Here is a 9,620-nt window from a genome sequence, read left to right as displayed (position 1 = left end):
CAATTCCTTGAGGGGTCCGTTAGGGGCAAGCGTGAGCTTAAAGTAGCTCAAGAGTCGCACTTTCATCATTACTGCTTGCTTCTTCAATCTGTATTCTTTTTTTTAGAACTGTTTTTATTTTTATTTTTATAACAGCAGGCATTGTACATATCAGAGAGACATATATAACTGCTTGACATTGCAACTATACATAAAGTTTGAAAGAAAGACCTTATTGACACAAACTTAGATGGGGCTACCACCCCTAGGGCTCTCTCAGGACTGTTACCTGCATTGATCATTATTACACAGTAGTGAGTTGATAAAATATACAGTGTAAAAATCAGAAATACAGGGTGAGGGAACGAGGGTAGAAAAACCCAAATCTGTCTTCTCACAATCTCCTTACACAACATCGGTTACATCTTCTCCATCTCCCATCTCTAATCTGTAGTGCCTCAGCCAGGGGGTCCATATTTTATGGAACTTTCGGGGGCATCTCCAGGCCTGAAATGTCACCTTTTCTGCCACCATATAGAGGTCCATGTGTGCCCTCCATTCGTTAAGTGTAGGTAGCGGGCTATGTCTCTGTTGGCCACTATCATTCCTAAGTTGCATAACAGAAGTTTGCTACGTGGTAAATCTACCTCGGTAGGACATACTTGGGCTCTCTGGTTAATTGCACTCCCAGCAGTCCGTTTAGCTCTCCCAATATCTGACTCAAGTACCTTTGGATGTGGCTTCAGTCTCAGAGCGTATGAATGTAATTACCTAGTTGTGTTTTGCAGCAGAGGCAGTAGGCTGTTTCTGCTCTACCCATGGCGTGTAGGCGTACTCTATCAAAGTATACTCGGTGAAGAATCTTAAATTATATGAGGCATGGACGCAGTTTAATAGCTACCTCCCTTGGGTGCATTAGGGCCGCCTCCCAATCAATGTCTTTGAATGGTCATGTGTTGTTTTCCCACTTTGCCCTAAGAAGTCCTAACCTATCAGGGATGATATTGTTTAATGTTTTGGAGGTCCAGGAAATGGCTTTATCGGTAAGTACTTCTTGTAGCAATCTGCCTTCTAGGGGTGCAAATTAAGGGACGTCCTGGGTGTCTATCCCCATCACTCTCCATGTGTGACTAAGCCGAAGATATGAGTAATTTTGGGTAGCCCTCAGTTGATAAATGTCTTTTAATGTTTCGAAGGAGACTAAGGTGCCCCCACCACAACATCTCCCAGTTTGGAGATCCCAATTAGGTCCCATTGCCGAAACCCTTGAAGCCTACTGATTTCTGGCATGCGTGCTCCTTCCTAAAGGGGGGTCTCTTTCGTAAGCTTGTTATCCCATTTCATTTGCCTCTCTGCTCCTCTCCAGGCCTCTATCGTTAGCTGAGTGCCCGACAGTAGTTGGCGGCTTCCCTTACCCCTATATAGGTAATGTAGATGTGTGTATTGTCTAAATTGTAGGCGCTCCAGGGCATATGTGGGATGGTCGCCCCTGGCGTGGCACCACTCATTCACCACCACCAGGTGAGCCTCTCTATAGTAGGACCCAGGCAATGCCAGCCCTCCATTATATTGGTTTCGTTGGAGTGTCTGTAATGCCACTCTTGGATGGGCTCCATCCCAGAGGAGTGCACGTAGGTCGGTGTTTATTTCTGTGAATATGGACTCTGGTATCCGACAGTATGTGTTCTGCAATATGAATATGGACTCTGGTATCCGACAGTATGTGTTCTGCAATACATGGAGAAGCTTCGGAAGCAAAATCATTTTATATAGTGCCACTCTTCCTATTATAGTTAGTGGGAGCCGCCGCCATCTCTCCACATCATCGTGGAAGTCTGAGATAACATGTCGGACATTTTGGTTTAGATTGACAGTGTCATTGGTGGTGACATATATGCCTAAGTAGCGGAATCTTTCCTGGGCCACTCGGAAACAAGCTGGGAGTTCCTGTGCGTTCAGGAGGCCACCCACCTCACACAAACTAGATTTATCCCAGTTGATACTGTAAACAGCATGGCGGCCACATTCGTCAAAGAGATGCAGCACCTCCGGAAAGGCCTTTTCGGGGTTAGTCACAAACATTAGAATGTCATCGGCATAAAGTGATATGCACTCATCCCTCAGGGTCACTCCCTCGTCTCTGAAGCCTGTTAGTTCTGAATATGCTCTGATCGCGCAGAAGCTAGCACTTCTAATGCTAATGCAAATAGTAGGGGGGACAGGGTGCCGCCCTGCCAGGTGCCTCTCTGTATCGAGACTCTGAAGTTGCACCATTGACCCAGACTGTGGCCACTGGGCAGGTGTATAAAAGTTCCACTCACGCTATAAAGACTGGGCTAAATCCGAACTTTAATAAGATGTGTTTTAACAATGGCCAGTGGACTGTATCAAAAGCCTTCTTGGCATCAAGGGAAAGAAACACGTGTTGATCAGGTCTAGTTTTCACTGTAGCCAGCCAGTTGGCTAGCCAGCAAAGGTTGAGTCGGATGGCACGTTTTGGTATGAAGCCAGATTGGTCCCAGTGTATAAGAGGCGTTATCACCGCCAGGAGGCGTGTACCCAGTATGGAGGCCAAGATTTTTGTTTCCACGTTAAGTAACGATATAGGCCGGTAAGACCCACAGCTCGATCGTGGTTTTCCTGGTTTATGTATGACTACAACCGTAGCTTTTCGTAAGTCTGGTGGGAGTGCCCCCTCTTCTTGCGAGGCCTATAAACATCTTTAAAAGATGCGGGCCAGTATGCTTGTGTTCTGTTTAAAGAATTCAGCGGGAAGTCCATTCGGCCCCGGGGCCTTCCTGGATTTTTGTCTGCCGATGGCCCCCATCACTTCCTCTAGCGTCAGCTCTTGTTTTAAGGCGTCCCTATTGAGTTGCGAGGGAGTGGGGACTTATATGGTTTGTAGGTAAGAGTCGATATGATTGGCATCCCCCAACAGTCTGGCCCTATACAGCTCAGTATAGTAGCGGGCAAAAGACGCCGCTATGTGTGAGGAGGAGGTGTAGACTTCATACTGCTCTTGTATCGAAGCTACCCACCTCGTCTCTCTCTCCCTTCTACTCAGCCAGGCCAGTAGTTTTCCCGCTCTATAACCCATTTCATATAGACTGTGTTGCATAGCTAGTAATTGAGTTTTTTCTTCCTGGTTCATCAGTGCTATATACTCCCCTTTTGTTATTTCTATTTGGAGCAACACGTTTTTGTTGACGTCTGAGCTTATATGCTTCTCCAATTCTATTAGCTCGTCTTCCAGGGTCGCAAGTTGTCGGGTTTCCTCCCTTCTCTTATGGGCTATTATATTCTGGGCATTGTCATGCAGTAACGCCGTGTACGCCTCTTTAAACTGTATTCTAATTGTATTTCGGACAATGGAGTAGCAGTGGGGAGAAGAAACATTTTTCTAAAGCATCCTGTTTGCACCTTATCCAGCCATTGATCTTTAAAAATCAGACATCCATAAGTTAGAGTTGACATAAACTTCACTTCAGTTACTTTGTGGATGCCTGTTAGGTTGGTACAGTATATTTTTTTTTTACAGTTTCTTGAAGCACTTAATCAAAGACAGGGATATTATTAGAGAGTGAAGGAGGGTTTAAGTCAGAATTGAGGTTTATTGTATTGTAGTGGCACCCTGCGCTCCAGCTAATTTTTGGTGATAGCTTTCTTTTCTTTTTAAAGTATATCACCTTCAAAAATAGAACATACATCATAATAGGTGATGTTCCACAGCACTTCTTTAAGTGATGCTTGTAGACATGTTCTTATGTTTTCAAAGTTTTTTTGGATTTTTTCATATGAAGCCAGAAGAGAGTAAGGAGGAGGAACCTTGCTTACTGGTCCGATATCATGGCCTTGGTTATCAGGTATGAGATCTAAATTTGTTTCACTAGGGAAATGAGGCATAGAGTGCATCCCAGCATGCATCAGTTGTCTCACGTGGCCATGCCATATCTAATGAATAATGGCAATGTAGTGACACAGAAGGGGTGTTTTGTTGACTCATACTTTATTACAGCGTGATGATTTTGAGGAACTATGCTACTTTTTCAGGGATGGTCATTGATCATTTTAAGCACTGAATAGTCCCTTCCATAAATCCCAGTGCAAATTTTGAAGAAAGAATATGTTTGGCATTTGTTTTTCTCAGAATGGCTAAAATCATCTTGTTTGCAGAAAGCTAAATTAGCAGCATTTAAAATAGGCAATGTTGGCTAGTTCTATTTATATACTTTTAAAACTAAACTCTCAATAATAATACACATTTGCATCTATATAGCTAAGTGACAAAGAAACATGTTTGAGGATTTGAAAAGAATCTTATATGAAAAAGCCCCAAAAGGTCAGTGATCCAGGATACTTTCAGCAAGAGCCCAAAAGACACAAACAAAAAACCTGGAGCAAATGCCACTAAGAAAGCATGATGGGATCCTCTTTGCCTTTGTCTTGCCTCGCCCTCAAAGATACCAAGCCCAAATGATGGCCCAAACACGACGAAGCAGGGAGACATAAAGCACAACAACACGTAGAAAGGGGTTTCACTTTAGAAAATGCAAAGACTCTCTTTTTAGAATAAGGCATTGGGTTTTATTTATGCAATGCTCCCTAATAGAAAGGCTTTCCCAGATGTCAAATGAATAGCGTTCAAATGTATATAGAGAACAATATATTTATATGCAAGCAATAATAACACACTTGGCAAAAGTAATAGTTAAGTTCATGAATAATAATGAATGAACAAGCAGCAAATAATACTGGACATCCTGCAAGAAATCAGAAAGATATACACACTAAATACATCAAATGATTACTTTGGATGTGCACTCTGACTCACTCACACATCACAAAGAAAATACCTCAATTGATCATAGCCACTGGCCACACATCACAAGGGTAATAATCAAAACTCCAAAACTTCACCGGGCGCAAACACTGCATCTTAGCCCACTCCAGACCAGGGGATTTACACCCGGGGTTAAGAGCCTCAGAAACCAGGGTTCAGCTGTACCGAAGTAGATGCATCCGTCCCTATTCGGAATCCAATATCCCGGTTTCTAAGTGAACAACCCTCAGCTTTATAGTCTAAAAACACACTAGAAGGTTCGAGAGTGTTTCCCTCAGCACCAAGGAAACTTACTGGAATTGGCCACCTGCCATGCAAGCATTCCAGGGCAAAATGAGTTCCCACATTCCCTCTGCATTCTCACATGTTCCAGCCTTTATCTTAACGAAGCTTTCGAAAGCCTTCGAGGGTACATTCAACAATAACACGGCGACCTTGAATGTGCATAACACAAACAACTTGCAATGCTCTCTAGGCTTGTGCGCGCAGAAATCTCTAGCAAGACAGAGTCAGGATTCAGGATGACTTGAGGCCATGTCAAAGCCAATAGTAAGAACTTCATAATACTTCCCAGTGTACAACACAATGCACATTTGTGCACCACTGCCTATGGCATCACGTACTTCATCTCTCAATGTACAACACAATGCACATTCGAGCACCACTGCTTATAGTACTGCATTTGGAGACCAAAAAGAACATTCCACACCTTTCTCTCTCTCATGCTTTCAAATGCACATCCCACACGTTCTCTTCTTGGCTAGCTGTTCTACCGTGACAGCTCTCACTTCAAGACTGCGGGCCCGATTCACAGAACAAACTTAAGACTAAATCCTAAACTTAGTACCATTCTGGTATTCACAGAATGCACCTAGTACTTCTGCTATTCACAGAATGAACTTACTACTTTTGCTATTCACAGAATGAACTTAGTACTTTTGCTATTCACAGAATGGATTTACGACTCCTAAACTTACGTCCGCACTCGGGCCGGAAATTCCGGCCCGGAGGCGGAGCTTCCGACCCGGAGGCGGAGTTCCGGCCCGGAGGTGGGGATTCCGGCCGATTTAGCTATGGCCAAAATCTCCACCTCCGGCCCGGAAGCTCTGCCTCCGGCCCGGAAGCTCCGCCTCCGGCCCGGAAGCTCCGCCTCCGGCCCGGAAGCCCCGCCTCCGGGCCGGAAGCTCCGCCTCCGGGCCGGAAGCTCCGCCTCCGGGCCGGAAGCTCCGCCTCCGGGCCGGAAGCTCCGCCTCCGGGCCGGAATTTCCGGCCCGAGTGCGGACGTAAGTTTAGGAGTCGTAAATCCATTCTGTGAATAGCAAAAGTACTAAGTTCATTCTGTGAATAGCAAAAGTAGTAAGTTCATTCTGTGAATACCAGAAGTACTAGGTGCATTCTGTGAATACCAGAATGGTACTAAGTTTAGGATTTAGTCTTAAGTTTGTTCTGTGAATCGGGCCCTGCATGATTACATGAAAGAAACCATCAAGGGAAAAAGCAATATGCAGGATGTTGTACATTCAGGCTAGGATAAAATAACACACCAAAGTCAATTAAGATGATGGTAGTCAAAGGTCATCATGTGGTGTCAAACCATAAGAGTCCCTCTAGCACTTTTTTTTAATCTCCATTGAGAAAGTTGAATGAAAGTCTTTTTTCTGGGTCTAGTGGCAGATGTGTATGGATTTTTCATTTAAAAATCCTTGATTCCAGGATTGTAATATAATTAGTTCTGTGTATAATGTATTAGGTTATCAAACAAAATCCTATGACTGGAAACTGTGTCCGTAATGAATAGGAGCAAGGTAGTGATACTGATGTGTTGTTTTTCTTCTCTGTAGATCAGCCTTTTTAATATATTGCATTGCATTGATTTTCTTTTCTCCCTGTTGGATTGCGCCTGAATACGTATTGGTTTTTCATAGTGTCCTTGTGAAGATGTACTTGCTCCCACTAGGAGAGAGGTGTGACGCAGCGGCCAGGGTGGCTGAGTCTGGAGTGCGGGGCTCACCACTCGATTCCCAGCGCCGGTGGTAGATCAACTCGGCATCATGTGACTCTGGGCAATAGCTCACTTAATCTCACCAACCGCCCCCAGCGCCTTGAGACCGTTTCGGATGGTTAGTGTGCGCTTTGCAAGTACTAGGTTACTAGCTATTGTAGGTTTGATTTGAGTATCTCATGCTAAGTGCTTATATTGTGCTTTGCTTCCTCAGAAACCACTTGGATGACTCAAACTTCCAACATGCCTTGGTCCTAAGCTAAGAGGAGCCCCTGCCATATTTTAGCCAGTTATTAACTGACTTTCCTGCTTCAGCCAGGGAGAGACACTTCATCCCTGAGGTGTACATTGGGGAGACCCATATTCCTCAAGAGCCAGAGGATGACCACAGGAAAGAAATATGCGAATAAAGACTAGGCCTTGACAAGGATCAGACTGAAAAGGAAGATTATGGACACTACTTAAGGTTGGAGAACCCCAGTAACTCCGTATGTATTACTTGTAGAAACACCAGGAAAAAGACTCTCAGCATCAGCCGAGCTATGAATGTGGTCTTCGAGAGAAGATTAAAAGGTAAGATAGCCCTCTTTCATGGCCATAGAGACTGACGGTTCGGTTTGCCAGTAATGCTCTTTCTTTGTAACTCTTTGTTTCTGTGAATCTGGTAAAGTGACGTGTCCTGAATAGCTTGATAATTTAAGTTATTGACTTGAAGTTTATATATTTGCATTGCAGTTTTCATATCTGGCTCTTTGAGATGTTGAATCCTACCACATTCAACAATAGTCATCACCGTAGGGGGTTCATCTGAACTTAATTTTTAACAGACTTAACTTAATGGTACTTTTTGGAAAAAATATTGTGGTGTAACTACATGTGAGATAAACATGCACTGGTGTTTAATATACTTTTATTTGCTCTGCACATGTAAGGCTACTTTTCTGCTGCCTTTTCAACCAATGTTTTGTGTGGGAGAAAAATGCCCACTGTTGTTGCCCTTGCAGTGCCTGTTCTATTTCTGAAGATAGCATGCACTCCAGTTGTCCATCTTGTTTCTGTTATGTACATGTGAGGAAAACCTGCATATTTGCTTCACCTTTGATTACTATTCTGTGTGGGAAAGTAGCTTACACTACCTGCCTGTTCAGCAATTTTAAAATGTGATGTTCTTTCTTGACAAATGGCTAGATGACCTTGCTTGACACGTGCCCTCCTCCATTCATTGGGAAGCTTCTGACGTTTTGCTTCTGCAATCACAGTGACCTGGATTTTCTATGCATTATAATACTTATAATTGTTTATAGTGGTAGTTTTGATGTGATAGTGGTAGCAATAGTAATGCAGTAGCATAATAAATTTGTAGGTGCGCTTTATCTGAAAGATCTTCTGTGTCACACCAATGGAGCAAATATATTTGCACTGGTAATGTTGGTAAGCATGGTTGCATTCATCAAACTGGCACTCTGTGATCCCTGTCAAGTGTGTAAAACTTAACACGTGATATGGAGTTTGTCAGAGGTTTACTCCATCACAAACGTGAAGGATATTCCATCCACCTTATTACAAGGGCATCATATCCTATATTACTCTGGCAGGGAGCTAGTCGGAGGGACCAGCAAGGTCCTCTGAAACTGTTGCCTTCACAGGTAAAGCCGTCCTTCAGTGGTTTCAGGCACTTAATCTGCATTGCAATGGATTCCTATGGAGTGGTCCTGATGAAGGAGGCTGAAGATGTTCCAGGGATGTTGTAGACGTGACACAGCCAACTGGGGTCTTTCTGTAGGCACTCCTTGGTCCACAAAGATGGTACCCCCCAGAATTCCACAGTAGTGGTATGCATGAGTAATTATCTATCTTAGCAAGAAGGTAGTGCTCTCGTAATCGTTGCTGTACTTGTTATAGTTGAGTTTCCAAGGTTATCAGAGTAGATGAAAGGATCAACTAAAATTCCTCACAGTCCCTCATCAGTAAAATACTGAAGTGCTACAAGAGCATTGCAAAATCCAAAAGACATGACCTGCATTTGCCACCTTCTCAAACTTTGACTACAAGGTAAGATATTTTAAGATCTAACTTTGCTATTGATCTAAAAGAACATATATTAATGGAAAATGGTACCAATTCTTCAATTTAATCCTAATGAGGGCTCTCTAATAGGCCTGGGCAAAGCACTACGCCACGCTTGCGTAGTTTGCGAAGTTTGCGCAACTTCGCACTATGCGAATTGCACGTAGCACAGTGCGAACTCGCGTAGCGTAGTCTTGCGTAGTGCTGCGGTCATTTTTTGCTTGCTCGCGGTCCTCAACGTCAAGTTGGCGACCGCGAGCAAGCAAAATGACATCCCGGCGAGACTTTTTCCTTGTTCGCGATCAGCAACATCAAGTTGGCGATCGCGAGCATGGAAAATAAACCTCCCGGCAAGATTCCCAACGCGAGGAGTTCAGGTTTCTCATTGCGAGGGGTCGCGTATGCTCGCAACCGCTCGCGATGAGAAACTACCAGTTCGCGTTGAGAAAGCTGCTGCTCGAGTAAAAATCTACTCGAGCAGCAGAAAACTACAGCTCGCACTGTGCAAGATGCCATTTTCAATGATTGCACAGTGCCGGTTGCTTGTCCGCACTGTGCAATCATTGAAAACAACATCTTGCACAGTGCGAACATGTTACTACGCAGTTCGCGAAGTGCTACGCGTAGCTCGCGTAGTGCGAACTGCACTTTGCGTACGCCCACCCTTACTCTCTAATCTAAACAGGTTTTAAGCTCGCCCCCTTTTTGGGAACAAAAAACCATGGAGAAGAA

Source organism: Triturus cristatus, chromosome 11 (assembly GCF_964204655.1).
Source record: "Triturus cristatus chromosome 11, aTriCri1.1, whole genome shotgun sequence".
Lineage (NCBI taxonomy): Eukaryota > Metazoa > Chordata > Amphibia > Caudata > Salamandridae > Triturus > Triturus cristatus.
This window is presented reverse-complemented; position numbering follows the sequence as displayed.